This window comes from Apostichopus japonicus, chromosome 12 (genome assembly GCF_037975245.1).
Source record: "Apostichopus japonicus isolate 1M-3 chromosome 12, ASM3797524v1, whole genome shotgun sequence".
NCBI classification, from domain to species: domain Eukaryota; kingdom Metazoa; phylum Echinodermata; class Holothuroidea; order Aspidochirotida; family Stichopodidae; genus Apostichopus; species Apostichopus japonicus.
In genome coordinates this window covers 8586261-8614052 of record NC_092572.1, presented here as the reverse complement: position 1 = coordinate 8614052, position 27792 = coordinate 8586261, and the positions used below count along the sequence as shown (strand labels likewise).

Here is a 27792-nt window from a genome sequence, read left to right as displayed (position 1 = left end):
CCCCTCTTCTCGAGAATTGAAAACAAACTGCAAGTATTATAGCTTTATCAGCTTTTTATTCAAATCCAATCATAAACATGATCTGAGGTCGTCAAATAAAATAGTGTGATACAATACGCACTCCCCACTACCATTAACCGTTGGAGTTTAATTACGAGAAAATTGTTCCCTGCGTGGTCTGTGTTCTCGTTCACCTTCTGGCAAAAGCTGGAAAGATAGAGGAAAAAACAGTTAAGTATCTAATTTGATTATCGGTGTTATTAGATGATAAGAAATAGGTATAACATCAATCACATAAGCCTATGAATGTAATCCAAAAGGCACATACTTAATAGGACTTCCCTTTATTATTCAATTATAACGCAGGTCATAACCTCTAAGAGACATGAGTAACATATTTATTCATCAATAAAGGGAGGGGTGGAGCATATTCATTGCGCGAATTATTTGTACTAGTTTGCAAATATTTACTTATGCATAGATTTCAAATGTGAACTTTATTCGTTTAATCGATACTTACAACTAATACAATCCTGAAGTGGTACAGGTATAGGTGTGTCTACCTGTATAAATTGAGTCTCCATTGCGTATGACTCCTCCCTTATCCGTCTCACACCACTGCACGGCTTCTAATGGTTAAAGTACAATCAATAATAAATAGGAATCACAAAAATACATTACATTGAATACAAGAATATAATATAACACAATAATGAACTACCCTGTTTATTGGCATAAACTAACGAACTATAACACAGAAAACCAACGTACCTGCTTAAAAAGAGAAACATAAAGATATATTATGATCACGTGTTATGAATATGGCATATCTACTACATTGGGTTCCCGTATAGTGCAATCTGTCAATACGTATCTCGGAAAAAGTTGAATATAAACCAGAAAGTTATACGTTCAATGTAAACATTTTGTTACGAATGAGTGAGAAAACTGCATGATGTTCCATTTTTATGCCACGAGACCATCCCATCCCCAACACCACCATAACAACGACGTACAGTGGTGTGTATTCTCACTAAGAAATATATTAAAACATTTTGTGTTTCCGTGCATCGTGATACTGACACCTTGCGAAAACAGCGAACAACATTAGGAACACCCATAGAGTGTTGATCATTTTTCCAGATTATTTTAGCTCTGATATGCTTGGCAGGTTTATTGCAGTACTTCTCTATGTGCGTTTAACATAAACAAGTAAACACGTAAGATTAATCGTGTACAATATTGTACAATATTCTGATCATATTGATAGTGTGTTAAAGTATGACATTACGCACATTTTTGTTATATTTTGGTATATATCCCTTTTATTTTTTTTTAGAATTAATAATACTCAGACCTTTAAATCCTCCGATGCAACACAACAATCAATGGGACAGAATAAGACTTGATCTAATATGATATGTTTACAATGTAATTCAAAATTTCAAATAACAATGGTGCCTATTGTTATCCAAACTTGCTCTGTCACACTATGTGAAGTTAAAAGGAAACGTTTTAGTTGAGTTATATCAATCAATGGATTAACTTATACATGTATATCTCCACTGAGCTGCCGACGTCGCCATTAAGTCAGTGTTTAAGGGACATTCCAAAGATTTAGCATATTTTAAAGGTTAACATCTTAGCAGCAATGTGTACGGTATAGTAGCACTCATTTCGTTTCCATTTATTTGTTCTTGTCTGAAAAATGACATGTCCTTTAAACATACTACAGGTAAAGGACAATAAATAATTGAGTAAGGTATTCAAATTTTGAGGCCATATTACCTGAGAGGGCACACAGAGCTACGATTAGTAGGATGAGAAACGCTTTTGTAGCCATTTTATCGTCTTTACTTGTCGGTTTTTCTAGAACAAAAAACAACAAGTAAAATGTAAAGCACAAATCAAATGAAAGTCAGTAGGCGCTACCAGTGAAACAGTCACCACGCAGAGTAAGACACCTATTATTATCGAGAGACATCCATGATATTTCAATAAGATAACATTTGAAAAGTTCACACTTGAAAACTAGGGTTCAAGAATCGATATATGGTTCACATTCTATAATACGGTGAAAACTGGCAGACAATTACATTGTTAGTCTTGTTTTGCTATCTAATTCTTTCAATCATATTTAACAGGAGAACCATTTTTCTATCCTACCAGAACTATTGAATTACGACAGAGGTTTGAATATTGAAAGTACTTAAGGCACAGGAAGGTCTAACCAGTCTCTTAATTTGAAGAAGAACTTTCTGTTGGGTCTCGTATATATATGGCCATTAGGGAAACGCTATAGCCCACTCGTTTGTTTTGAAAGAAGCAAAATGATAGGTGTGCAGTGAGGGGAAACAGTCCATTCTACGCATGTATCTTGAGTACTTGTTATTTCAAAGTTTGTGATAGTAGATATATTCATAAAGTGCATTGAAATATATAAAAAGCGCGTAGCGTCATAGAATTATTATATCATGATGCTATTCTTCATTTAATCTTTGCAAAAGACTCATCTATGTCAGTGAAGTCAAAAACACTGTTTTGGTAATAATATAGACACTATGAAACTTTAGAAAACCACAAGCCGCGTCGCTCAGAATTTTTACCGATTGGTGACTGCTCACTGTGCCTGATGGTTTGCACACGATTTGAATTGTGGTATGCACGATCATATCAATATCAAGAATTACTTAATTTGACAAACTATTGTCGTGACTATCAGAATAAATAACAGTTTCCTTTATTAAGAAACGGAGACGAAATTAAGACTTTTAGATCAAGATTTAACCTTAATAATAATAATAAGATTTAGTTACATAATAATGTATACCCTCACTTAATGAAAACGTTACATGTCAATATAAATAGAACAATTCCTGTACTTAATTTCACGTTTATAGATCGAAACGGGACATCTTCTTGTCAACTGACAAATCTTGCAGGTGGTTAATAACATTTACGAATCAATATATAAAAGCGTTACTTGACGTAAAAATTATCTTGTCATAAAAAGTTGCAAACTTGAGAAAATGACGGTTCTCGACAGTAACATTTACAATGTTTTTCCCTTTTATCAGCTACAGTTTTTTTTTAACTTTCTTACCTTCACGTATTCTGAACGTTATTGCAGTTGCAAACTGAGACCTCGTTGTAACTGATATGATGTGAACACGTATGGAATATGATATCATATTCGATGTAAATGTAAATATCGAGAAAATCAAACTCCAGTGACTTTTTCTAACATTGAGCAGCACGGGTTACGATACAACCTGCCCTAAATATGGTACAACGTTACAGCATAATTTAAATTTTACACTTTAATGATGATAAGAGCTATGCAGAGAATGCCAAAACCCAATGGGGTAGTCGAAACCTTCACTATTTATTTACAAGCACATATTCTGTAAATTGAAACTTAGACGAAATTCATTAAATGAATATTGTTAAGCTGCAGTTTTTGAAATTCATGCACCAGCGGATATGATCTAAGCTCCACTTACCACTTTTCGGAAGACTGCGCACTGGATCTTTCTGGTAGAAAAATATTTCAAAGAACTGTTTTTATAGATTAACACCACCAGCAATAATTCTTTGCATTACTATTGCCACCAATCACAAGCTACCACGAAACAAGTGAGCTAATCAGCATCTTATATCTGCGCACATCAAGATATCCGAGATAGTAGTATTATGTGACGCCATCTCGGAATTAATCGGCATATATTAAATCGTTCCCCGGAATGAATCTTTTAATTAAAGATTGATATCGAAGCCTTGACAAGGAAGGTTGTGTGTTGCGGGTAGGTTTACTTGGGAGCTTCGTTGCACTTTCAACTGATGACGAAAACTACGTTCCAAATGATATGCGTTATTGTGCCAAATAACAAAGTTTCTAATAAATCATCTCACCAAAACTCGTTCTTCGTACTTCCTTTAATAACAGAGGAACATCTAGACCTTGCAAAGGAATGGGATGTGGTAGCGAAAAGGTTCACGTGGGATATTCGTTGCATTTTACACTGATAACGAAACAACGTTCCAAATGATATGCGTTATTGTGCCAAATAACAATTTTGCTAATCAATCATCTAACCAGAATTCATTGTTCCCACTTTCTTTAGTAGCAAATTGAAAACTAGAACTTGCCATGATATGTATCGAAAAGGTTTCACTTGAGAGATTTGTTACACTTTCGACTGATGATGAAAACAATGTTCCATGTGATATCCGTAATTGTTCCAAATCACATTTTTTTGCTAATAAATCATCTCAACAGATTGCATTCTTCTTACTTCCTAGCCTAGTAAGTCATAATTCCAATATGTAAATTGCTGTATAGCCAATTGTATGTGTTTGTCTTCTACGGTTTTGGGGAATAAACAAGTCTTTTTGAGGTTACAGCCCCCCCCCCTTCTCCCGGATCCACACCTTTTAATGTCCCCTTTCACCTGTTAATGTGAACTATGGTGCAAGATTGCAACAGAGTTAACCTTAGACGTCCTTGAAACGAAAAAAGTGTATAGCGTAACCAAAGCAAATAGAAATTAAGCAAAACTCTTATTGTCTCAAGCAACGATACGTTTTTTTGTTACAAATAACCGTTGTATGTTCACAATTTCATCCGAGAAGAGTATAGCATATGACCATAATTTGTTAATTAATTTAAAGACGACTTAACCTGTTACCAGCAACTTTTTATCAAGGCCATTCATCAAGATTTCATTGCGAACTTGTTTGATTGCGAACTTGTTTTGGAGAAAGCACTGGTTCTATATGTTAACAGAGAAGAGCATACGATAAGACCTTGATGTGTCAAATTAATTAAAAGACTTGTTTACTTGTTCGCAACAAATTAATTAGGAGTCACCTTATCACAAATGTTATCAAATTTTGCAATAAGTTCGTTCTTGGACATTATCTGATTAAAGTCCCGTGCGTCGTCTGGTTTGTCTTCTTTAATGAAACACACCATCTCCATTTGAGTCACTGAGAAATGAGATACATGTGTTCATCAAGATCTTAGGTATTTGTAAATGTTTTAAATCGTTAATACATTCAGAGTTACAGCCAATATGATCATGAGAAACAGGCATCCTCCCCTTTCTTCCTTCCCCTAACGTTTCTTGCAAATGACTTGCATTTTATAACACACAACACAGTTAAGCACAGTTAAAAGGATGCAAATGATAGCACCATTTTGCATCTAAGCCCTCTTCCCGTAACACAATTGTCTCAAAGAGGGAAGTTCCCAAGACCCCTATTTGGAGTCCGCTTCAAAGACCTCAGTGACACACGCCTTCTTAAAACCCTTTATTTGCCATGGTACATGTATTATAACTAACTCGGTCTCACAATTCAAATCAAGTAAAAGGGCTGTTAAGTTGGGATCTTATTTTTCTTTCTCCTCCTTAGGGAGTATTAGACTTGCTAGAGTTCACTAAAGGATGAGTCAAGGCAGACTTTAGGATTAATATTTGATTGAGAGAATCCAAAAATTTCACAATTTTAAGATTTCACAAAACCAAATACCTGGAAAGCGTATTTGATGTCACAGCACATCATTTGTAACTGAGAAATCTGTACTGCATTGTTAACTGAACTGTTGCATGAGTCTTTGAAAGTTTTACGCTTACGCATGCAGTGTTTGATGCTGTTATAAATTTCAGGTCCGTAGTCTCTGTCGGCATGGGTCTGCGTAGCTCCTCTTTTCTTCTCCCCCTAAAAGTTCTCCCAAATGACTTACATTTGATAGCACATGATCGAAAAGTCTTAAAAATTGGCAACACTTACAGTTGTTCTAGAGTTTTCTAGATATATGTTAAATATGAAAACGATAGCTCCGTTTTGCATCGTTGCTCCCTTATCGACCAACATTTCTAATAGCGAATGGGAGGCTGTATAATGTATAATAGAACTTCACTAAACGTATCCTATGTTTAAGTTTATGACAGCTTAAATGCTTTTCATCGCCTACACGAAATAATGCATTTATATTGAATTGTAACCAACGAACTAAGTATTGATACCTAAAAGGGGACAAAAACCCAGCCATCAGTTTCGTAGTGATTTCATACGGAAATAAAATGATCTTAACAAACGAAATTGACCAGTCGTTGCATACTTGAAGGTTCCACTGTGGCACCAAGCTTTGACGTCAGATTCTTATACGCAGCGTGAAACAAACAAATAACACTTCCACGTAGCGTGAAAGAACAAATCATAATGTTATATAAGTAGATGAATAACAGAAAACAATGATCCAGAGATCACCGGTTGGATTCCCATTCAAGGTATAAATTGCCTTGCTCTTCCCGTTGTCTATTTTTCCTTGTCAGTTTTTCTGTTATAACTTATAATATTGAGCAAAATCAGAATTTCTCTTGTACGGAAGCTTAAAAGTGCCATTGACATAACAAAATTTTTCCCCAATAAGTCAACATTTGTCAGTAAATTGTTAAGATAACAAGATAAATCTTATCAAAATCAGAAAAGTGTTTGATTGCTCTGTTGCAATCACTGAGCAATTGAACAATTTTCTGCAAGATGTTTAATTGACAACTTATAATATGTTGTCAATTCAACAATTTTCTGCAAGTATTCAATTGTGCACTTCATTCCAAGTGAGTAAGTGAACAATTTTCACAAAGCAAAATGTTTAATTGATAAAACATTACTGAAGGCATTATGATTATCCGTCACCAAAAAAGAGACGAAAAGCTTAATATACTGTTTATTTTCATTTTTCATTTCATGTATTGTTTTCCTAACACAAAAAAGGTATGACATATAATATACAAGGAGATAAAAAACAAAACTTTTGAAAGGAAGTGAACTAAAAAAAACTATAGGGTTTGTCGGGTAGTGACACTACCTGAAAAAATACACAACTTTACAATTAGAAAAGAGATCAAATTACAAAAGGACCACCCCTTCACACCCCTTCCCCCCACATCCCTTCCCTCGCCCCCACCTCCCTCTCCAGTTAGAATAATTGCTAGCAATAATAATGTTATAATAATTATGTATAATTATGACAAACAACAATTCGCAGTTCTAGTATATGTTGATGAAGTGCTTTTGTAAGCTTTCTCTAAAAGAAACCAAAGGATGCATCGCCATTAAAGTGACAGGTATTGGATTCCAAAGGGTATGTTAGCATTATTTAGAGATATTGTTGTGACATTGCCTTGTGTGCAAGTATTCAGGATGCCTAGTATTGTGAGCGTGGATGTTCCGTGCTGTATAAAGAAGGCATTCAGAGTATTTGGTAACATTTCGTGTAATGAACGATAAACAAAACTAACAACATTTAGCTTGAACAGAGCAGTGAGCTTCAGTAAATTCATAGACTTCAAGTAACACGTGTGTGTGAGCTTTCTAGTCACTTCGACCAACAACCATTTCGCCCAACTGCCATTTCGCCCAACCAGCCTGGTCATTTCGCCCAACCAGCATGGTCATTTCGCCCAACCATCATAGTCATTTCGCATAACCAGCATGGTCATTTCGCCCAACCAGCATGGTCATTTCGCCCAACCTTGTTTTTACTAATATTCAGTCAGAATAATATTACTTTTTCTATTTCACTAGTTCAATTTGATTTATTTTGCGTAAGGTTACTTCGTAATAGGTAAATAAAAAGTGAGGTCCGCTGGATATCGATCGAAGTCTGAGCAGTTAGTTCGGGTATAATGGGAAGATTACACTACTTTAGGCGTTTACGCATACAATGGAAGTTATATTATTATAAAAACACAGGGGATCGGTCTTCATAAAAACCTATCAAACCTAACCCCTTAAACACTGATCAATCATACTGACTAAAAATTCCCGAACGTTTCCTTACTAAAGTTATACAAATGGAGGATTTCAAGTTTCCTTAATTTTCCTTAATATTCGAATGTTTAATATCAAACCTAACCCCTAACACACTGATCGATCCTCAAGTTTCCTTAATATTCGGTTCGTATCCTGCAGTAACGTTAACATTTCCCGAACGTTTCCTTTTGAAGTATCATATTTAATCAAGGTTGGGCGAAATGACCAGGCTGGTTGGGCGAAATGACCAGGCTGGTTGGGCGAAATGACCAGGCTGGTTGGGCGAAATGACCAGGCTGGTTGGGCGAAATGACCAGGCTGGTTGGGCGAAATGGTAAGGTTGGGCGAAATGACAGTTGGGCGAAATGGTTGTTGGGCGAAGTGTCCTGCTTCCGTGAGTAATACTCCGGATTACTCTTTTCTGTAAAATAGTTAGCTTGTTAAACAAATGATTACTTGTGCCAGACCAAATGATACAACAATAAGTCAAACATGGTAGTACTAGTAGGCTTTAGAACGTTCCTAGGAAGGATGTGTTTAATATTTGATGAGATGCCTTCGCCTCTTGTAACAAGAGAGGAAATATTGCTAATGTATTGCCACTTCGCATATGTAAACTTGATCACTTACCATCTGAACAATAGTATTAATGACTGAACTGACAGCCATCAATATTTTCAGATTTCTTTACAAATTTTAGTGATTTAAGTGATATACCAGCATCACAGTGTTTAACTGACTATGCTATGTTCAGGACAATCCCGTCAAAATAACAATACACAATGGACTACATATCCCATGATGTTATTGGTGTGTGACACCCAAACAGGATGAATTCAATTTGTGTTAATTTCACTTAAAAGAAACCAATGGCAGATATGCATCATCTCTAAGAGAAGTGCTTGCTCTGCCGCCATCTTTTTCCGCAAACAGAGTTGTGGAATCATGCAAAAGTGACAGGTCATTTTTTTTTCAAAATTTGCATTGCAAAATAATGTCAAAATAATGTATTTAAAGGAGGAAAGAAATGTTTGGAAGAAAATAAAGAAGAAAAAGAACATTTCTTTTGAAAAAAAATGTTTTCAGGATGACCATTTAGGGTCATTAATTGCAGTCTCTTGGCATATTTTTCTGAATATTTTCACTGCATCTGATGCACTCTTTGAGTTCTACAGATGGTCTCTGATATCATCAGGACTTTTACCCATATTATTTATAACAATCAGACTAAATGTGGAAGGTTTAAAAGTAGTTTTAGGTATTGTTATAACAACAAGTTCTATTCTTCACCTTCTAGTTCCTCTTGATCAGCATCTATGTCTGTGTCGGCAACAGCAGCTTCATTGTCAATGCCATCCTTTGCTATGACTACCTCAACAGCCAAATCCTTGTGAGTTCTGTGCTCCTTAATTGAGATACATAATTTTATACAAAGCTTCAGCGTTTATCATTCTGCTTTCAGTTGTTAGTATGCTTACATTTAGTTCATCATGACATATCCATTAACACCTTGGGTGCTACATGTTTCCCCCCCTTGGTACAACAGTTTCTTTGGAACAACCATTTTTTCCAGAGTTATATACTCTACCTTGGAATATAGATACTTACCCTAAATTTTCTAGGTCTTGAAAATCAATATATTTCCTTATTAATATTCTTTCTTTGAATGTAAAGCTTCAAATCATGTACATTGATATGGTTACAAAATTGCAAGCTTTGCAGAAAAATCTCAAGGAGGGAAGCTTTTACTTTAATGACTTCTAATTAATGGTAATAATATAAGCTAAAGAAGAAATTTTATTACTGCCCTACTACCCGTGTCAACTACTTAGGTTTAATAAATAATAGCATAAATTGCATGAAGGTTAGGTTTCAATTCATTTGCTATTGTATCATTAGGTCATAACTGCGTTTTATGATATGACGTAGATAAAGTCCCGTATATCTTTTTGATGAAAACAAAGTACACATATTAATATTTTACATATGTTAAATGCTCATTGAAGACTGAATTCATAATGGACTCGTTAATTCATTATTAAATTTAAATGTTAATCCATTGTTTGAAACATTATAATAATCTTAGGAGAAACATTTTTAGCCAACTACTATCTACTGAGAAAAGGCTTCGTAGGTTGATGTGAAAAGGTTAGAGGGCCTGACGTTTCCGATACTAGCAGGATCAGAGGCTACCTGCATCGAAATAAAACTAAATGTAACAGTAATGGAGGTGAGAAGGAAGGAAAGCAGGAAACGTACAGATTATTCTGAACAGCAGAGTCCTATAACTGAATACCAAGCTTGATAAATGTATAATGCATTGTAGTAACTCTATGTCAATGGGCCATATAAAATGATTTCCGATTGATTTTGTTTTTCATATGAGGAGCTCAACTACTGAAATAAGGGTTCCAGTCAGTTAAATGGATGGGCCTCAGATGTTTAAAGGCGTAAGCTGACACAAAAGCGCAAGTTTTGGTTAATATTTAGTCCTTACCCTTGGTTGTTACCCCATTCTAGTAGGCTATTAGCTAGCACAAAGTCGCTTGCAGTGAATCATTAAGTACGAATTTCAGAATTAAAAACAAAAACAAAATATGATTCTTCCTCGTGCCGCTCTTCGGGTGGGTAAGATTCAGAAAGCCTAGGCCTACTCTTACGAAGGAAATGAAAACAGTAAGCTGCTCAATTATCAACATTACGCCTGCTATTGTCGAACCAAAATTTGAGAATCTATTTAATATGTAATTGTTTAATCTCGCAAAGAAAAACATTTACGTGTTTGTTAGTTGTGTGGTAAATAGTTACGTCAACACATGATAATTGCTGTGTCCTTCACTGCAATTTAAAATAGTTTCGTAATTAAGTATGTCAATAAAAGTTTTAATTAAAAGTGCTAGAATGTTATGTGTAGGTCGGCATTCATACTGCTAACAGTATTATGAGCTTAGTCCAGTCTGTATGTGAGTGGTTTACCCACTCACGTCAAGACGTGAAAGCAAAACAATTTTTTTAAACAGGGAATAGTTTTAATTTATTTAATTTATTTATCTAACATTCCTAACTATAGCTTATTGCTGTATTTTTTTAAGAGGAATCTTCGCTGCAGTTACATTATTTGTCAACCATCTATAATAATAATATGTATCTACATATAAAACTGACATTGTATACATTGCTGATCAGCGACTAGACTGTTGTTGGAGCACATAAAAACCAAAAAGTGATATCAATGTACAAAAATGCTTTGATGATTTTTCAAAAAACGGGCAACTGTCAATACATTTTTTTAATTAAGAGGGACCTTTATAATAACAATTTCTTTTCAAACAAAAAGGCACTATTTGATACAACAAAAGTGCACTTCTCACTTATGAAAAAGGGAACCTTTGTGATTCCCTCTTCCATAAGCCTGATGAGGAATGTGCCCCTCTCGTCAATCCCTCCCCACACCCCTGACTTTACAAACTCAGTCTAATGTATACTAGTTTATACATGATTAACGTTAGGTCCAACACTTAATATGTGAAGAGTCGTCGGAAGACAGGTCGAACCCCGGGGACATGTCACGCCCCTTCCCTTTTTTCAGTGTTTCCTTCAGTATATGGAATATATGATAAGTATTCTCCTTAAACGAATAGTTCCACGGTCATATAATACTTAACCCAGATTCTGCCTTTAGCGCCCCTATCCCCCCTCTTCTCGAGAATTGAAAACAAACTGCAAGTATTATAGCTTTATCAGCTTTTTATTCAAATCCAATCATAAACATGATCTGAGGTCGTCAAATAAAATAGTGTGATACAATACGCACTCCCCACTACCATTAACCGTTGGAGTTTAATTACGAGAAAATTGTTCCCTGCGTGGTCTGTGTTCTCGTTCACCTTCTGGCAAAAGCTGGAAAGATAGAGGAAAAAACAGTTAAGTATCTAATTTGATTATCAGTGTTATTAGATGATAAGAAATAGGTATAACATCAATCACATAAGCCTATGAATGTAATCCAAAAGGCACATACTTAATAGGACTTCCCTTTATTATTCAATAATAACGCAGGTCATAACCTCTAAGAGACATGAGTAACATATTTATTCATCAATAAAGGGAGGGGTGGAGCATATTCATTGCGCGAATTATTTGTACTAGTTTGCAAATATTTACTTATGCATAGATTTCAAATGTGAACTTTATTCGTTTAATCGATACTTACAACTAATACAATCCTGAAGTGGTACAGGTATAGGTGTGTCTACCTGTATAAATTGAGTCTCCATTGCGTATGACTCCTCCCTTATCCGTCTCACACCACTGCACGGCTTCTAATGGTTAAAGTACAATCAATAATTAATAGGAATCACAAAAATACATTACATTGAATACAAGAATATAATATAACACAATAATGAACTACCCTGTTTATTGGCATAAACTAACGAACTATATCACAGAAAACCAACGTACCTGCTTAAAAAGAGAAACATAAAGATATATTATGATCACGTGTTATGAATATGGCATATCTACTACATTGGGTTCCCGTATAGTGCAATCTGTCAATACGTATCTCGGAAATAGTTGAATATAAACCAGAAAGTTATACGTTCAATGTAAACATTTTGTTACGAATGAGTGAGAAAACTGCATGATGTTCCATTTTTATGCCACGAGACCATCCCATCCCCAACACCACCATAACAACGACGTACAGTGGTGTGTATTCTCACTAAGAAATATATTAAAACATTTTGTGTTTCCGTGCATCGTGATACTGACACCTTGCGAAAACAGCGAACAACATTAAGAACACCCATAGAGTGTTGATCATTTTACCAGATTATTTTAGCTCTGATATGCTTGGCAGGTTTATTGCAGTACTTCTCTATGTGCGTTTAACATAAACAAGTAAACACGTAAGATTAATCGTGTACAATATTGTACAATATTCTGATCATATTGATAGTGTGTTAAAGTATGACATTACCCACATTTTTGTTATATTTTGGTATATATCCCTTTTATTTTTTAGAATTAATAATACTCAGACCTTTAAATCCTCCGATGCAACACAACAATCAATGGGACAGAATAAGACTTGATCTAATATGATATGTTTACAATGTAATTCAAAGTTTCAAATAACAATGTTGCCTGTTGTTAATCCAAACTTGCTCTGTCACACTATGTGAAGTTAAAAGGAAACGTTTTAGTTGAGTTATATCAATCAATGGATTAACTTATACATGTATATCTCCACTGAGCTGCCGACGTCGCCATTAAGTCAGTGTTTAAGGGACATTCCAAAGATTTAGCATATTTTAAAGGTTAACATCTTAGCAGCAATGTGTACGGTATAGTAGCACTCATTTCGTTTCCATTTATTTGTTCTTGTCTGAAAAATGACATGTCCTTTAAACATACTACAGGTAAAGGACAATAAATAATTGAGTAAGGTATTCAAATTTTGAGGCCATCTTACCTGAGAGGGCACACAGAGCTACGATTAGTAGGATGAGAAACGCTTTTGTAGCCATTTTATCGTCTTTACTTGTCGGTTTTTCTAGAACAAAAAACAACAAGTAAAACGTAAAGCACAAATCAAATGAAAGTCAGTAGGCGCTACCAGTGAAACAGTCACCACGCTGAGTAAGACACCTATTATTATCGAGAGACATCCAGGATATTTCAATAAGATAACATTTGAAAAGTTCACACTTGAAAACTAGGGTTCAAGAATCGATATATGGTTAACATTCTATAATACGGTGAAAACTGGCAGACAATTACATTGTTAGTCTGTTTTGCTATCTAATTCTTTCAATCATATTTAACAGGAGAACCATTTTTCTATCCTACCAGAACTATTGAATTACGACAGAGGTTTGAATATTGAAAGTACTTAAGGCACAGGAAGGTTTAACCAGTCTCTTAATTTGAAGAAGAACTTTCTGTTGGGTCTCGTATATATATGGCCATTAGGGAAACGCTATAGCCCACTCGTTTGTTTTGAAAGAAGCAAAATGATAGGTGTGCAGTGAGGGGAAACAGTCCATTCTACCCATGTATCTTGAGTACTTGTTATTTCAAAGTTTGTGATAGTAGATATATTCATAAAAGTGCATTGAAATATATAAAAAGCGCGTAGCGTCATAGAATTATTATATCATGATGCTATTCTTCATTTAATCTTTGCAAAAGACTCATCTATGTCAGTGAAGTCAAAAACACTGTTTTGGTAATAATATAGACACTATGAAACTTTAGAAAACCACAAGCCGCGTCGCTCAGAATTTTTACCGATTGGTGACTGCTCACTGTGCCTGATGGTTTGCACACGATTTGAATTGTGGTATGCACGATCATATCAATATCAAGAATTACTTAATTTGACAAACTATTGTCGTGACTATCGGAATAAATAACAGTTTCCTTTATTAAGAAACGGAGACGAAATTAAGACTTTTAGATCAAGATTTAACCTTAATAATAATAAGATTTAGTTACATAATAATGTATACCCTCACTTCATGAAAACGTTACATGTCAATATAAATAGAACAATTCCTGTACTTAATTTCACGTTTATAGATCGAAACGGGACATCTTCTTGTCAACTGACAAATCTTGCAGGTGGTTAATAACATTTACGAATCAATATATAAAAGCGTTACTTGACGTAAAAATTATCTTGTCATAAAAAGTTGCAAACTTGAGAAAATGACGGTTCTCGACAGTAACATTTACAATGTTTTTCCCTTTTATCAGCTACAGTTTTTTTAAAACTTTCTTACCTTCACGTATTCTGAACGTTATTGCAGTTGCAAACTGAGACCTCGTTGTAACTGATATGATGTGAACACGTATGGAATATGATATCATATTCGATGTAAATGTAAATATCGAGAAAATCAAACTCCAGTGACTTTTTCTAACATTGAGCAGCACGGGTTACGATACAACCTGCCCTAAATATGGTACAACGTTACAGCATAATTTAAATTTTACACTTTAATGATGATAAGAGCTATGCAGAGAATGCCAAAACCCAATGGGGTAGTCGAAACCTTCACTATTTATTTACAAGCACATATTCTGTAAATTGAAACTTAGACGAAATTCATTAAATGAATATTGTTAAGCTGCAGTTTTTGAAATTCATGCACCAGCGGATATGATCTAAGCTCCACTTACCACTTTTCGGAAGACTGCGCACTGGATCTTTCTGGTAGAAAAATATTTCAAAGAACTGTTTTTATAGATTAACACCACCAGCAATAATTCTTTGCATTACTATTGCCACCAATCACAAGCTACCACGAAACAAGTGAGCTAATCATCATCTTATATCTGCGCACATCAAGATATCCGAGATAGTAGTATTATGTGACGCCATCTCGGAATTAATCGGCATTAATTAAATCGTTCCCCGGAATGAATCTTTTAATTAAAGATTGATATCGAAGCCTTGACAAGGAAGGTTGTGTGTTGCGGGTAGGTTTACTTGGGAGCTTCGTTGCACTTTCAACTGATGACGAAAACTACGTTCCAAATGATATGCGTTATTGTGCCAAATCACAAAGTTTCTAATAAATCATCTCACAAAAACTCGTTCTTCGTACTTCCTTTAATAACAGAGGAACATCTAGACCTTGCAAAGGAATGGGATGTGGTAGCGAAAAGGTTCACGTGGGATATTCGTTGCATTTTACACTGATAACGAAACAACGTTCCAAATGATATGCGTTATTGTGCCAAATAACAATTTTGCTAATCAATCATCTAACCAGAATTCATTGTTCCCACTTTCTTTAGTAGCAAATTGAAAACTAGAACTTGCCATGATATGTATCGAAAAGGTTTCACTTGAGAGATTTGTTACACTTTCGACTGATGATGAAAACAATGTTCCATGTGATATCCGTAATTGTTCCAAATCACATTTTTTTGCTAATAAATTATCTCAACAGATTGCATTCTTCTTACTTCCTAGCCTAGTAAGTCATAATTCCAATATGTAAATTGCTGTATAGCCAATTGTATGTGTTTGTCTTCTACGGTTTTGGGGAATAAACAAGTCTTTTTGAGGTTACAGCCCCCCCCCCCTCTCCCGGATCCACACCTTTTAATGTCCCCTTTCACCTGTTAATGTGAACTATGGTGCAAGATTGCAACAGAGTTAACCTTAGACGTCCTAGAAACGAAAAAAGTGTAAAGCGTAACCAAAGCAAATAGAAATTAACCAAAACTCTTATTGTCTCAAGCAACCATACGTTTTTTTGTTACAAATAACCGTTGTATGTTCACAATTTCATCCGAGAAGAGTATAGCATATGACCATAATTTGTTAATTAATTTAAAGACGACTTAACCTGTTACCAGCAACTTTTTATCAGGGCCATCCATCAAGATTTCATTGCGAACTTGTTTGATTGCGAACTTGTTTTGGAGAAAGCACTGGTTCTATATGTTAACAGAGAAGAGCATACGATAAGACCTTGATGTGTCAAATTAATTAAAAGACTTGTTTACTTGTTCGCAACAAATTAATTAGGAGTCACCTTATCACAAATGTTATCAAATTTTGCAATAAGTTCGTTCTTGGACATTGTCTGATTAAAGTCGCGTGCGTCGTCTGGTTTGTGTTCTTTAATGAAAACACCATCTCCATTTGAGTCACTGAGAAATGAGATACATGTGTTCATCAAGATCTTAGGTATTTGTAAATGTTTTAAATCGTTAATACATTCAGAGTTACAGCCAATATGATCATGAGAAACAGGCATCCTCCCCTTTCTTCCTTCCCCTAACGTTTCTTGCAAATGACTTGCATTTTATAACACACAACACAGTTAAGCACAGTTAAAAGGATGCAAATGATAGCACCATTTTGCATCTAAGCCCTCTTCCCGTAACACAATTGTCTCAAAGAGGGAAGTTCCCAAGACCCCTCTTTGGAGTCCGCTTCAAAGACCTCAGTGACACACGCCTTCTTAAAACCCTTTATTTGCCATGGTACATGTATTATAACTAACTCGGTCTCACAATTCAAATCAAGTAAAAGGGGCTGTTAAGTTGGGATCTTATATTTCTTTCTCCTCCTTAGGGAGTATTAGACTTGCTAGAGTTCACTAAAGGATGAGTCAAGGCAGACTTTAGGGTTAATATTTGATTGAGAGAATCCAAAAATTTCACGAGTTTAAGATTTCACAAAACCAAATACCTGGAAAGCGTATTTGATGTCACAGCACATCATTTGTAACTGAGAAATCTGTACTGCATTGTTAACTGAACTGTTGCATGAGTCTTTGAAAGTTTTACGCTTACGCATGCAGTGTTTGATGCTGTTATAAATTTCAGGTCCGTAGTCTCTGTCGGCATGGGTCTGCGTAGCTCCTCTTTTCTTCTCCCCCTAAAAGTTCTCCCAAATGACTTACATTTGATAGCACATGATCGAAAAGTCTTAAAAATTGGCAACACTTACAGTTGTTCTAGAGTTTTCTAGATATATGTTAAATATGAAAACGATAGCTCCGTTTTGCATCGTTGCTCCCTTATCGACCAACATTTCTAATAGCGAATGGGAGGCTGTATAATGTATAATAGAACTTCACTAAACGTATCCTATGTTTAAGCTCATGACAGCTTAAATGCTTTTCATCGCCTACACGAAATAATGCATTTATATTGAATTGTAACCAACGAACTAAGTATTGATACCTAAAAGGGGACAAAAACCCAGCCATCAGTTTCGTAGTGATTTCATACGGAAATAAAATGATCTTAACAAACGAAATTGACCAGTCGTTGCATACTTGAAGGTTCCACTGTGGCGCCAAGCTTTGACGTCAGATTCTTATACGCAGCGTGAAACAAACAAATAACACTTCCACATAGCGTGAAAGAACAAATGATAATGTTATATAAGTAGATGAATAACAGAAAACATTGATCCAGAGATCACCGGTTGGATTCCCATTCAAGGTATAAATTGCCTTGCTCTTCCCGTTGTCTATTTTTCCTTGTCAGTTTTTCTGTTATAACTTATAATATTGAGCAAAATCAGAATTTCTCTTGTACGGAAGCTTAAAAGTGCCATTGACATAACAGAACCTTTCCCCAATAAGTCAACATTTGTCAGTAAATTGTTAAGATAACAAGATAAATCTTATCAAAATCAGAAAAGTGTTTGATTGCTCTGTTGCAATCACTGAGCAATTGAACAATTTTCTGCAAGATGTTTAATTGACAACTTATAATATGTTGTCAATTCAACAATTTTCTGCAAAGTATTCAATTGTGCACTTCATTCCAAGTGAGTAAGTGAACAATTTTCACAAAGCAAAATGTTTAATTGATAAAACATTACTGAAGGCATTATGATTATCCGTCACCAAAAAAGAGACGAAAAGCTTAATATACTGTTTATTTTCATTTTTCATTTCATGTATTGTTTTCCTAACACAAAAAAAGGTATGACATATAATATACAAGGAGATAAAAAACAAAACTTGTGAAAGGAAGTGAACTAAAAAAAACTATAGGGTTTGTCGGGTAGTGACACTACCTGAAAAAATACACAACTTTACAATTAGAAAAGAGATCAAATTACAAAAGGACCACCCCTTCACACCCCTTCCCCCACATCCCTTCCCTCGCCCCCACCTCCCTCTCCAGTTAGAATAATTGCTAGCAATAATAATGTTATAATAATTATGTATAATTATGACAAAAAACAATTCGCAGTTCTAGTATATGTTGATGAAGTGCTTTTGTAAGCTTTCTCTAAAAGAAACCAAAGGATGCATCGCCATTAAAGTGACAGGTATTGGATTCCAAAGGATATGTTAGCATTATTTAGAGATATTGTTGTGACATTGCCTTGTGTGCAGGTATTCAGGATGCCTAGTATTGTGAGCGTGGATGTTCCGTGCTGTATAAAGAAGGCATTCAGAGTATTTGGTAACATTTCGTGTAATGAACGATAAACAAAACTAACAACATTTAGCTTGAACAGAGCAGTGAGCTTCAGTAAATTCATAGACTTCAAGTAACACGTGTATGTGAGCTTTCTAGTCACTTCGACCAACAACCATTTCGCCCAACTGCCATTTCGCCCAACCAGCCTGGTCATTTCGCCCAACCGTGTTGGTCATTTCGCCCAACCATGTTTTTACTAATATTCAGTCAGAATAATATTATTTTTTCTATTTCACTAGTTCAATTTGATTTATTTTGCGTAAGGTTACTTCGTAATAGGTAATTAAAAAGTGAGGTCCGCTCGATATCGATCGAAGTCTGAGCAGTTAGTTCGGGTATAATGGGAAGATTACACTACTTTAGGCGTTTACGCATACAATGGAAGTTATATTATTATAAAAACACAGGGGAATCGGTCTTCATAAAAACCTATCAAACCTAACCCCTAACACACTGATCGATCCTCAAGTTTCCTTAATATTCGGTTCGTATCCTGCAGTAACGTTAACAATTCCCGAACGTTTCCTTTTGAAGTATCATATTTAATCAAGGTTGGGCGAAATGACCAGGCTGGTTGGGCGAAATGACCAGGCTGGTTGGGCGAAATGACCAGGCTGGTTGGACGAAATGACCAGGCTGGTTGGGCGAAATGACCAGGCTGGTTGGGCGAAATGGTAAGGTTGGGCGAAATGACAGTTGGGCGAAATGGTTGTTGGGCGAAGTGTCCTGCTTCCTTGAGTAATACTCCGGATTGCTCTTTTCTGTAAAATAGTTAGCTTGTTAAACAAACGATTACTTGTGCCAGACCAAATGATACAACAATAAGTCAAACATGGTAGCACTAGTAGGCTTTAGAACGTTCCTAGGAAGGATGTGTTTAATATTTGATGAGATGCCTTCGCCTCTTGTAACAAGAGAGGAAATATTGCTAATGTATTGCCACTTCGCATATGTAAACTTGATCACTTACCATCTGAACAATAGTATTAATGACTGAACTGACAGCCATCAATATTTTCAGATTTCTTTACAAATTTTAGTGATTTAAGTGATATACCAGCATCACAGTGTTTAACTGACTATGCTATGTTCAGGACAATCCCGTCAAAATAACAATACACAATGGACTACATATCCCATGATGTTATTGGTGTGTGACACCCAAACAGGATGAATTCAATTTGTGTTAATTTCACTTAAAAGAAACCAATGGCAGATATGCATCATCTCTAAGAGAAGTGCTTGCTCTGCCGCCATCTTTTTCCGCAAACAGAGTTGTGGAATCATGCAAAAGTGACAGGTCATTTTTTTTTTCAAAATTTGCATTGCAAAATAATGTATTTGAAGGAGGAAAGAAATGTTTGGAAGAAAATAAAGAAGAAAAAGAACATTTCTTTTGAAAAAAAAAATGTTTTCAGGATGACCATTTAGGGTCATTAATTGCAGTCTCTTGGCATATTTTTCTGAATATTTTCACTGCATCTGATGCACTCTTTGAGTTCTACAGATGGTCTCTGATATCAAAAGGACTTTTACCCATATTATTTACTAACAATCAGACTAAATGTGGAAGGTTTAAAAGTAGTTTTAGGTGTTGTTATAACAACAAGTTCTATTCTTCACCCTTCTAGTTCCTCTTCATCAGCATCTATGTCTGTGTCGGCAACAACAGCTTCGTTGTCTATGCCATCCTTTGCAATGACTACCTCAACAGCCAAATCCTTGTGAGTTCTGTGCTCCTTAATTGAGATACATAATTGTATACAAAGCTTCAGCGTTTATCTTTCTGCTTTCAGTTGTTAGTACGTTTTCATTTAGTTCATCATGACATATCCATTAACACCCTGGGTGTTACATGTTTTCCCCCGTTGGTACAAAAGTTTCTTTAGAACAACTATTTTATTCAGAGTTATATACTAAACCTTGGAATATAGATACACTTCATTTGCTATTGTATTGTAGCATTAGGTCATAACAGTGTTTTATGATATGACGTAGATAAGGTCCCGTATATCCTCTTGATGAAAACAAAGTGCACATATTAATATTTTACATATGTTCAATGCTCATTGAAGACTGAATTCATAATGGACTCGTTAATTCATTATTAAATTTAAATGTTAATCCATTGTTTGAAACATTATAATAATCTTAGGAGAAATATTTTTAGCCAACTACTATCTACTGAGAAAAGGCTTCGTAGGTTGATGTGAAAAGTTAGAGGGCCTGACGTGTCCGATACTAGCAGGATCAGAGGCTACCTGCATCGAAATAAAACTAAATGTAACAGTAATGGAGGTGAGAAGGAAGGAAAGCAGGAAACGTACAGATTATTCTGAACAGCAGAGTCCTATAACTGAATACCAAGCTTGATAAATGTATAATGCATTGCAGTAACTCTATGTCAATGGGCCATATAAAATGATTTCCGATTGATTTTGTTTTTCATATGAGGAGCTCAACTACTGAAATAAGGGTTCCAGTCAGTTAAATGGATGGGCCTCAGATGTTTAAAGGCGTAAGCTGACACAAAAGCGCAAGTTTTGGTTAATATTTAGTCCTTACCCTTGGTTGTTACCCCATTCTAGTAGGCTATTAGCTAGCACAAAGTCGCTTCCAGTGAATGATTAAGTAAGAATTTCAGAATTAAAAACAAAAACAAAATATGATTCTTCCTCGTGCCGCTCTTCGGGTGGGTAAGATTCAGAAAGCTTAGGCCTACTCTTACGAAGGAAATGAAAACAGTAAGCTGCTCAATTATCAACATTACGCCTGCTATTGTCGAACCAAAATTTGAGAATCTATTTAATATGTAATTGTTTAATCTCGCAAAGAAAAACATTTACGTGTTTGTTAGTTGTGTGGTAAATAGTTACGTCAACACATGATAATTGCTGTGTCCTTCACTGCAATTTAAAATAGTTTCGTAATTAAGTATGTCAATAAAAGTTTTAATTAAAAGTGCTAGAATGTTATATGTAGGTCGGCATTCATACTGCTAATAGTATTATGAGCTGAGTTCAGTCTGCATGTGAGTGGTTTACCCACTCACGTCCAGACGTTAAAGCAAAACAATTGTTTTAATCAGGGAATAGTTTTAATTTATTTAACTAACATTCTCAACTATAGTTTATTGCTGTAATTTTTAAGAGGAACCTTCGCTGCAGTTACATTATTTGTCAACCATCTACATAGAAAACTGATATTGTATACATTGCTGATCAGCGACTAGACTGTTGTTGTTGGAGCACATGAAAACCAAAAAGTGATATCAATGTACAAAAATGCTTTGATGACTTTTCAAATACGGGCAACTGTTAATACATTTTTTTTTTTAATTAAGAGGGACCTTTATAATAACAATTTCTTTTACAACAAAAATATACTATTTGATACAACAAAAGTGCACTTCTCACTTATGAAAAAGGGAACCTTTGTGATTCCCTCTTCCATAAGCCTGATGAGGAATGTGCCCCTCTCGTCAATCCCTCCCCACACCCCTGACTTTACAAACTCAGTCTAATGTATACTAGTTTATACATGATTAACGTTAGGTCCAACACTTAATATGTGAAGAGTCGTCGGAAGACAGGTCGAACCCCGAGGACATGTCACGCCCCTTCCCTTTTTTCAGTGTTTCCTTCAGTATATGGAATATATGATAAGTATTCTCCTTAAACGAATAGTTCCACGGTCATATAATACTTAACCCAGATTCTGCCTTTAGCGCCCCTATCCCCCCTCTTCTCGAGAATTGAAAACAAACTGCAAGTATTATAGCTTTATCAGCTTTTTATTCAAATCCAATCATAAACATGATCTGAGGTCGTCAAATAAAATAGTGTGATACAATACGCACTCCCCACTACCATTAACCGTTGGAGTTTAATTACGAGAAAATTGTTCCCTGCGTGGTCTGTGTTCTCGTTCACCTTCTGGCAAAAGCTGGAAAGATAGAGAAAAAAAAACAGTTAAATATCTAATTTGATTATCGGTGTTATTAGATGATAAGAAATAGGTATAACATCAATCACATAAGCCTATGAATGTAATCCAAAAGGCACATACTTAATAGGACTTCCCTTTATTATTCAATAATAACGCAGGTCATAACCTCTAAGAGACATGAGTAACATATTTATTCATCAATAAAGGGAGGGGTGGAGCATATTCATTGCGCGAATTATTTGTACTAGTTTGCAAATATTTACTTATGCATAGATTTCAAATGTGAACTTTATTCGTTTAATCGATACTTACAACTAATACAATCCTGAAGTGGTACAGGTATAGGTGTGTCTACCTGTATAAATTGAGTCTCCATTGCGTATGACTCCTCCCTTATCCGTCTCACACCACTGCACGGCTTCTAATGGTTAAAGTACAATCAATAATAAATAGGAATCACAAAAATACATTACATTGAATACAAGAATATAATATAACACAATAATGAACTATCCTGTTTATTGGCATAAACTAACGAACTATATCACAGAAAACCAACGTACCTGCTTAAAAAGAGAAACATAAAGATATATTATGATCACGTGTTATGAATATGGCATATCTACTACATTGGGTTCCCGTATAGTGCAATCTGTCAATACGTATCTCGGAAATAGTTGAATATAAACCAGAAAGTTATACGTTCAATGTAAACATTTTGTTACGAATGAGTGAGAAAACTGCATGATGTTCCATTTTCATGCCACGAGACCATCCCATCCCCAACACCACCATAACAACGACGTACAGTGGTGTGTATTCTCACTAAGAAATATATTAAAACATTTTGTGTTTCCGTGCATCGTGATACTGACACCTTGCGAAAACAGCGAACAACATTAGGAACACCCATAGAGTGTTGATCATTTTTCCAGATTATTTTAGCTCTGATATGCTTGGCAGGTTTATTGCAGTACTTCTCTATGTGCGTTTAACATAAACAAGTAAACACGTAAGATTAATCGTGTACAATATTGTACAATATTCTGATCATATTGATAGTGTGTTAAAGTATGACATTACCCACATTTTTGTTATATTTTGGTATATATCCCTTTTATTTTTTTAGAATTAATAATACTCAGACCTTTAAATCCTCCGATGCAACACAACAATCAATGGGACAGAATAAGACTTGATCTAATATGATATGTTTACAATGTAATTCAAAATTTCAAATAACAATGGTGCCTGTTGTTAATCCAAACTTGCTCTGTCACACTATGTGAAGTTAAAAGGAAACGTTTTAGTTGAGTTATATCAATCAATGGATTAACTTATACATGTATATCTCCACTGAGCTGCCGACGTCGCCGTTAAGTCAGTGTTTAAGGGACATTCCAAAGATTTAGCATATTTTAAAGGTTAACATCTTAGCAGCAATGTGTACGGTATAGTAGCACTCATTTCGTTTCCATTTATTTGTTCTTGTCTGAAAAATGACATGTCCTTTAAACATACTACGGGTAAAGGACAATAAATAATTGAGTAAGGTATTCAAATTTTGAGGCCATCTTACCTGAGAGGGCACACAGAGCTACGATTAGTAGGATGAGAAACGCTTTTGTAGCCATTTTATCGTCTTTACTTGTCGGTTTTTCTAGAACAAAAAACAACAAGTAAAATGTAAAGCACAAATCAAATGAAAGTCAGTAGGCGCTACCAGTGAAACAGTCACCACGCAGAGTAAGACACCTATTATTATCGAGAGACATCCATGATATTTCAATAAGATAACATTTGAAAAGTTCACACTTGAAAACTAGGGTTCAAGAATCGATATATGGTTAACATTCTATAATACGGTGAAAACTGGCAGACAATTACATTGTTAGTCTGTTTTGCTATCTAATTTTTTCAATCATATTTAACAGGAGAACCATTTTTCTATCCTACCAGAACTATTGAATTACGACAGAGGTTTGAATATTGAAAGTACTTAAGGCACAGGAAGGTTTAACCAGTCTCTTAATTTGAAGAAGAACTTTCTGTTGGGTCTCGTATATATATGGCCATTAGGGAAACGCTATAGCCCACTCGTTTGTTTTGAAAGAAGCAAAATGATAGGTGTGCAGTGAGGGGAAACAGTCCATTCTACGCATGTATCTTGAGTACTTGTTATTTCAAAGTTTGTGATAGTAGATATATTCATAAAAGTGCATTGAAATATATAAAAAGCGCGTAGCGTCATAGAATTATTATATCATGATGCTATTCTTCATTTAATCTTTGCAAAAGACTCATCTATGTCAGTGAAGTCAAAAACACTGTTTTGGTAATAATATAGACACTATGAAACTTTAGAAAACCACAAGTCGCGTCGCTCAGAATTTTTACCGATTGGTGACTGCTCACTGTGCCTGATGGTTTGCACACGATTTGAATTGTGGTATGCACGATCATATCAATATCAAGAATTACTTAATTTGACAAACTATTGTCGTGACTATCAGAATAAATAACAGTTTCCTTTATTAAGAAACGGAGACGAAATTAAGACTTTTAGATCAAGATTTAACCTTAATAATAATAAGATTTAGTTACATAATAATGTATACCCTCACTTCATGAAAACGTTACATGTCAATATAAATAGAACAATTCCTGTACTTAATTTCACGTTTATAGATCGAAACGGGACATCTTCTTGTCAACTGACAAATCTTGCAGGTGGTTAATAACATTTACGAATCAATATATAAAAGCGTTACTTGACGTAAAAATTATCTTGTCATAAAAAGTTGCAAACTTGAGAAAATGACGGTTCTCGACAGTAACATTTACAATGTTTTTCCCTTTTATCAGCTACAGTTTTTTTTAAACTTTCTTACCTTCACGTATTCTGAACGTTATTGCAGTTGCAAACTGAGACCTCGTTGTAACTGATATGATGTGAACACGTATGGAATATGATATCATATTCGATGTAAATGTAAATATCGAGAAAATCAAACTCCAGTGACTTTTTCTAACATTGAGTAGCACGGGTTACGATACAACCTGCCCTAAATATGGTACAACGTTACAGCATAATTTAAATTTTACACTTTAATGATGATAAGAGCTATGCAGAGAATGCCAAAACCCAATGGGGTAGTCGAAACCTTCACTATTTATTTACAAGCACATATTCTGTAAATTGAAACTTAGACGAAATTCATTAAATGAATATTGTTAAGCTGCAGTTTTTGAAATTCATGCACCAGCGGATATGATCTAAGCTCCACTTACCACTTTTCGGAAGACTGCGCACTGGATCTTTCTGATAGAAAAATATTTCAAAGAACTGTTTTTATAGATTAACACCACCAGCAATAATTCTTTGCATTACTATTGCCACCAATCACAAGCTACCACGAAACAAGTGAGCTAATCATCATCTTATATCTGCGCACATCAAGATATCCGAGATAGTAGTATTATGTGACGCCATCTCGGAATTAATCGGCATTAATTAAATCGTTCCCCGGAATGAATCTTTTAATTAAAGATTGATATCGAAGCCTTGACAAGGAAGGTTGTGTGTTGCGGGTAGGTTTACTTGGGAGCTTCGTTGCACTTTCAACTGATGACGAAAACTACGTTCCAAATGATATGCGTTATTGTGCCAAATCACAAAGTTTCTAATAAATCATCTCACCAAAGCTCGTTCTTCGTACTTCCTTTAATAACAGAGGAACATCTAGACCTTGCAAAGGAATGGGATGTGGTAGCGAAAAGGTTCACTTGGGATATTCGTTGCATTTTACACTGATAACGAAACAACGTTCCAAATGATATGCGTTATTGTGCCAAATAACAATTTTGCTAATCAATCATCTAACCAGAATTCATTGTTCCCACTTTCTTTAGTAGCAAATTGAAAACTAGAACTTGCCATGATATGTATCGAAAAGGTTTCACTTGAGAGATTTGTTACACTTTCGACTGATGATGAAAACAATGTTCCATGTGATATCCGTAATTGTTCCAAATCACATTTTTTTGCTAATAAATCATCTCAACAGATTGCATTCTTCTTACTTCCTAGCCTAGTAAGTCATAATTCCAATATGTAAATTGCTGTATAGCCAATTGTATGTGTTTGTCTTCTACGGTTTTGGGGAATAAACAAGTCTTTTTGAGGTTACAGCCCCCCCCCCCCCCCTCTCCCGGATCCACACCTTTTAATGTCCCCTTTCACCTGTTAATGTGAACTATGGTGCAAGATTGCAACAGAGTTAACCTTAGACGTCCTAGAAACGAAAAAAGTGTATAGCGTAACCAAAGCAAATAGAAATTAACCAAAACTCTTATTGTCTCAAGCAACGATACGTTTTTTTGTTACAAATAACCGTTGTATGTTCACAATTTCATCCGAGAAGAGTATAGCATATGACCATAATTTGTTAATTAATTTAAAGACGACTTAACCTGTTACCAGCAACTTTTTATCAGGGCCATCCATCAAGATTTCATTGCGAACTTGTTTGATTGCGAACTTGTTTTGGAGAAAGCACTGGTTCTATATGTTAACAGAGAAGAGCATACGATAAGACCTTGATGTGTCAAATTAATTAAAAGACTTGTTTACTTGTTCGCAACAAATTAATTAGGAGTCACCTTATCACAAATGATATCAAATTTTGCAATAAGTTCGTTCTTGGACATTATCTGATTAAAGTCCCGTGCGTCGTCTGGTTTGTCTTCTTTAATGAAACACACCATCTCCATTTGAGTCACTGAGAAATGAGATACATGTGTTCATCAAGATCTTAGGTATTTGTAAATGTTTTAAATCGTTAATACATTCAGAGTTACAGCCAATATGATCATGAGAAACAGGCATCCTCCCCTTTCTTCCTTCCCCTAACGTTTCTTGCAAATGACTTGCATTTTATAACACACAACACAGTTAAGCACAGTTAAAAGGATGCAAATGATAGCACCATTTTGCATCTAAGCCCTCTTCCCGTAACACAATTGTCTCAAAGAGGGAAGTTCCCA

At 35.2% G+C, this 27792-nt stretch overlaps 4 long non-coding RNA genes across 4 annotated transcripts in view; 1 reads left to right on the top strand and 3 right to left on the bottom strand.

The window, feature by feature from the left end:
* The window catches only part of LOC139976918 (uncharacterized), a 472282-nt gene that overhangs the window by 403674 nt on the left and 40816 nt on the right, over positions 1-27792 (top strand). The gene's annotated exons all lie outside the window — the stretch shown is intronic.
* Positions 37-3581, bottom strand: LOC139977912 (uncharacterized). The gene is made up of 4 exons (XR_011796738.1): positions 3504-3581; positions 1789-1869; positions 521-629; positions 37-207 (listed from the first exon to the last, which is right to left on the bottom strand). It is a non-coding gene; the product is annotated as an uncharacterized lncRNA (long non-coding RNA).
* On the bottom strand, positions 11551-15090 carry LOC139977982 (uncharacterized). Its single transcript, XR_011796862.1, has 4 exons — positions 15013-15090; positions 13301-13381; positions 12035-12143; positions 11551-11721 (listed from the first exon to the last, which is right to left on the bottom strand). It is a non-coding gene; the product is annotated as an uncharacterized lncRNA (long non-coding RNA).
* On the bottom strand, positions 22573-26112 carry LOC139976917 (uncharacterized). The gene is made up of 4 exons (XR_011796316.1): positions 26038-26112; positions 24326-24406; positions 23059-23167; positions 22573-22743 (listed from the first exon to the last, which is right to left on the bottom strand). It is a non-coding gene; the product is annotated as an uncharacterized lncRNA (long non-coding RNA).